At 59.4% G+C, this 4,040-nt stretch overlaps 1 non-coding gene across 1 annotated transcript; it reads left to right on the top strand.

Moving 5' to 3' along the window:
- Positions 1-1,317: 1,317 nt before the first annotated feature.
- Positions 1,318-1,471, top strand: LOC140458632 (5.8S ribosomal RNA). The gene has a single exon (XR_011953628.1). It is a non-coding gene; the product is annotated as a 5.8S ribosomal RNA (ribosomal RNA).
- Positions 1,472-4,040: the final 2,569 nt, after the last annotated feature.

Raw genomic sequence — 4,040 nt, 5'->3', positions numbered from 1 at the left:
GGCAATTTGAGTGAATAAATGGAAAACTGCTTAAAGATTGGCTCCTGGTCTTTTACTTCACCAATTAGAAGTTGTTGGTTTGACAGCTCTCCTAATCATAGAAACCCTACAGTGGGGGAGCAGCCCATTTGGCCCATAGAGTCAACACTGACCCTCCAAACAGCATCCCATCCAGACTCACAAAAATATGCACCGCATGTGTGCAGAGAAAGGGATGCTGTGAGTGAGTGGGATGCTTTCACCAACACAAATTCCCTCCAAGACCCAAACATCCCCACAGCACCACCTGTCCATTCCTCCACCACCACAGAGCCTCTGGACTTAACCCCTGATAACCACAGTGCCACTGTCCATTCTCCCCGCCACCCACAACATCCCCTTATATTCTACTCGCCACCCACAGTGCCCCCTGTCCATTCTCCCCGCCACCCACAGCACCCAGGCCATTCTCCCCGCCACCCACAGCATCCCCTGACGATTCTCCTTGGCACACACAGCGCCCCTGTGCATTCTCCCCACCACACAATGCATCCCCTGCCCATTCTCCCCCACCAACCACGGCACGACCTGCCCATCCTCTCCTGTAGCACCCACAGCACCTCCATCCATTCTCCCCCGCCATTCATGGCACCGCCCTCTCCATTCTCCCGTGCCACCCACGGCACCCTTGTCTAATCCCTCGCCACCCCCGGCACACCGTCCATTCTCTCTCTCTTTCTTACTCTCACTCCCACCCTCTGCATCCCTGTCCAGTCCCTCTTCCCATCTTCTGACTCCCCATGCATTTTCTCTCTCCCCCATCCCCTCTGCTATCCATCCCTCTGTTCCCACATCTATTCTCTTTCTCAGCCCACGTTGCCGCATTTCCCAGCCTACCTAGGCAATGGCCGGGCCAGGCGGCCGTCAGCTCTGGCTATTGCAGCCCCCGACTCCTCGCAAAAGTCCGCTCACCGACACTCCACCACGTGCACGCGTCAGTGACGCTGCCGAAACGATTGCTGGTCCCGTTTCCGCCTCTGCTTTTCCTAGGGCAAAGCTGCTGCATGCCTCGTGACACTCAGCGGGCGACATGGTGGCGGTGATCCTGCCTCCGTCGCTACAGTGTGTGCTGACATGCATCGCCTCTTGGGCGCCCTTTTTTTTCCCCAATAGATGTTTTTTCCGCGGGCCGCACCAGGATGGTGCTCCCCACCGCTTCACGCCACCCTACTATGCGCGCACGCCGGCGTGCAGGTGGGTTCTGCTAAAGGTGGGGAGTGTGTGTGCGGTCCGGGTCGCTTTCCTCTGGCGAGGGAGAGAACGAAAACAAACTCAGACAACTCTTCACGGTGGATCACTCGGCCCGTGCGTCGATTAAGAACGCAGAGAACTGCGAGAATTAATGTGAATTGCAGGACACATTGATCATCGACACTTTGAACGCACTTTGCAGCCCCGGGTTCTTCCTGGGGCCACGCCTGTCTGAGGGTAATTTGGCAATCAATCGCACTCACCTTGGCTGGTGAGAGTGCGGCTGGGGTGTTGCAGAGGACCCTACCACTTTGTCCCCCTAAGTTCAGACTCCGGAACCCTCCGGCATCAGAGCACTTGGCCTTTCCCCGCACCCTGCACATTCTGTTCGTCAGGCTCGACGCCATCCCCCCGCCGGGGAACGCGGCCTGGCGTCCGTCTGTGTCGTAGCAGTGTGGCCAGCACGGCTGTCACCGGTCCCAGAATGGCTGTCGGTGGTTCACACGGCGATGTGCACTGCTTCGTCTTTGGGTCAAGGAGCTGCCTCGAAATGTTGAGCCTCCTGTGGGGTCTGCCTAAGCTCTGCACGTCCGCATTGGGTCTGTCTCTCGGTAGGCTGGCAGTGGAAAGAGTGAAGGGAGCCGCGGAGGTCCGGTGCTGGAGCGCTGCTGGCCTCACCGTGGAGCTCGCCATTCGAAACGCTGACCCGACTCCATGGTTGATCGATTGAGAGTGTTGAGAGGCACAGACCGCGTCTGGGAGCTGCAGGCCGCCCGCAGCTGCAGCCGCCCGTCTCGTGGTTCTTCCTCAGCCTAAAGTGGCCGGTGGGGCGTCTGATCCTGTCTCCCCTGCTGGCGATGAGTGCCTGGCTGAGGGAGGAGGTTTTCGTCGAAGGCTGTGACTTCGACAGTCGCACGCACGTGGATCGTTGGCTCTTGGCTCTCCGATTCAGGCAGACCTATTATGCCGCTGGCCAACCATCGGGAGGACGGCAGAACGTCGGGCTACCGGGAGCCAAGTTGCCAGAAGGCCACCGCTGTGTCTTCCGTACCCTGTCACCGTCGGCGTGCCTTCCTCAACTCGTCCGGCTCAGGGCCGCTGCGTTCAGGAGCGGCGTCGCCCACTGGCCCCACTGAAGGCCGTGCCGTTCCACGGCTGGCGATCGATGTGCGTGGCGTGCCTGCGAGACCGTTCGGCACTTGTGTCTCAGAACTTCTCTCTCCCTCTCTCTGACCGTCGGGCTGACTCTGTCGGCTGGCGCCTCGCACGTCCTGGGCGGCGAATCGTCACTGCCGTGCCCGGGCGTCTGGCAAGGCAGGAATCGGGCTGACTCTTCCGCTTGAGTAAGCTGCCGGCACTTCCGAGATTCGCCTCCCGCCGTGGATGGGGGAGAGTCTCCGGTCCCGTGAATTTGTGCCAAGCACATCCCCGCGCATCGTTGGCGGCAGCGGCGGCCACTCGTTGACACCATTGCTGGCAAGGGTGGTGAGCGACGTGCGGGTGGCTGGCTCTCTGACCATCGCGGTGTCAGCCAACCCCCCCCGTCGGCAGTGAAACGTTGCCGGCTCACTAAGAGGTGGGGGCGTGCACGCTGGCGGTTTGGCTTGGCCATCCTCTGACTCTGGGTACGACCTCAGATCAGATGCGACAACCCGCTGAATTTAAGCACATTACTAAGCGATGGAAAAGAAACTAACCCTTAGGAACTGCGAGTGAACAGGGAAGAGCCCAGCGCCGAATCCCCACTTGCCTGACGGGCGAGGGAAATGTGGCGTATAGAAGTGCTTTCTCTGATGGTGCCCAGACTCCTAAGTCCGCCTGATCGAGGCCTAGCCTGAGGACGGTGTGAGGCCAGTGGGGGTGCGAGGCTCGTCGAGATTGTGTCTTCTTGGAGTCGGGTTGCTTGTGAATGCAGCCCAAAGCGTGTAGTAAACTCCATCTAAGGCTAAATACTAGCACAAGACTGATAGTCAACAAGTACCGGAAGTGAAAATTGAAAAGAATTTTGAAGAGAGAGTTCAAGAGGGCGTGAAACCGTTAAGAGGTAAATGGGTGTGGTCCGAGCAGTCTGCCCAGAGGATTCAACTCGGCGGCTCCAGTCGGTCGTGTTGGGGTCTGGCGCATCTCCTCTGCTGGGACCGCTTCCAGCATTGGCACGGCTGTCGCCGGGCGCATTTCCTCAGCTGGTGGTGCGCCACGACTGGCTTTGGGTCAGCTGGGATGGCCGGTAGCTTTGGAAGGTGGCGCACTGCTCCGTTTGGCGAGTGTTATAGCCCCATGGCAATATCCTTCGCCGCACCCCCGGATTCGAGGGTAGCGACCGCTGCCGCGCCCTCCCGTCGCGGCCCTCCCTCCCACCTCGTGGTGTGTGTGGAACCGCGTGTGGCGAGCTCGCTCGCCATGCTCCCGGTAGGTCTGTCGACCGGGGTGTAATGTCCTCAGTGCGCCCCAACCGCGTCCTGCCGCGGAGTCGGGTCGAGCCACGCCGAGCTAGTGCCAGAGGGCCCTTCCTGTGGATCGCCCCAGCTGCCGTGCCCGTCGTCCTACCACGGCAGGCGGGTGGCTTCGGCCGGCGCCTAGGAGCTGACGTAGAACTGATGCGGTCCAGGGGAATCTGACTATTTAATTAAAACAAAGCATCGCGAAGGCCACCGGTCGGTGTTGACGCGATGTGATTTCTGCCCAGTGCTCTGAATGTCAAAGTGAAGAAATTCAATGAAGCGTGTGTAAACGGCGGGAATAAATATGACTCTCTTATCCCCTCTCTTGGGAGATGTGACTACAGTGTTTTTAAGGTTGTTGGTCTCCGA

The sequence above is a fragment of the Chiloscyllium punctatum genome, chromosome 33 (genome assembly GCF_047496795.1).
Source record: "Chiloscyllium punctatum isolate Juve2018m chromosome 33, sChiPun1.3, whole genome shotgun sequence".
Lineage (NCBI taxonomy): Eukaryota > Metazoa > Chordata > Chondrichthyes > Orectolobiformes > Hemiscylliidae > Chiloscyllium > Chiloscyllium punctatum.
Note: the sequence above shows the minus strand (reverse complement) of the source record. Positions and strands in the feature narration are given on the sequence as shown.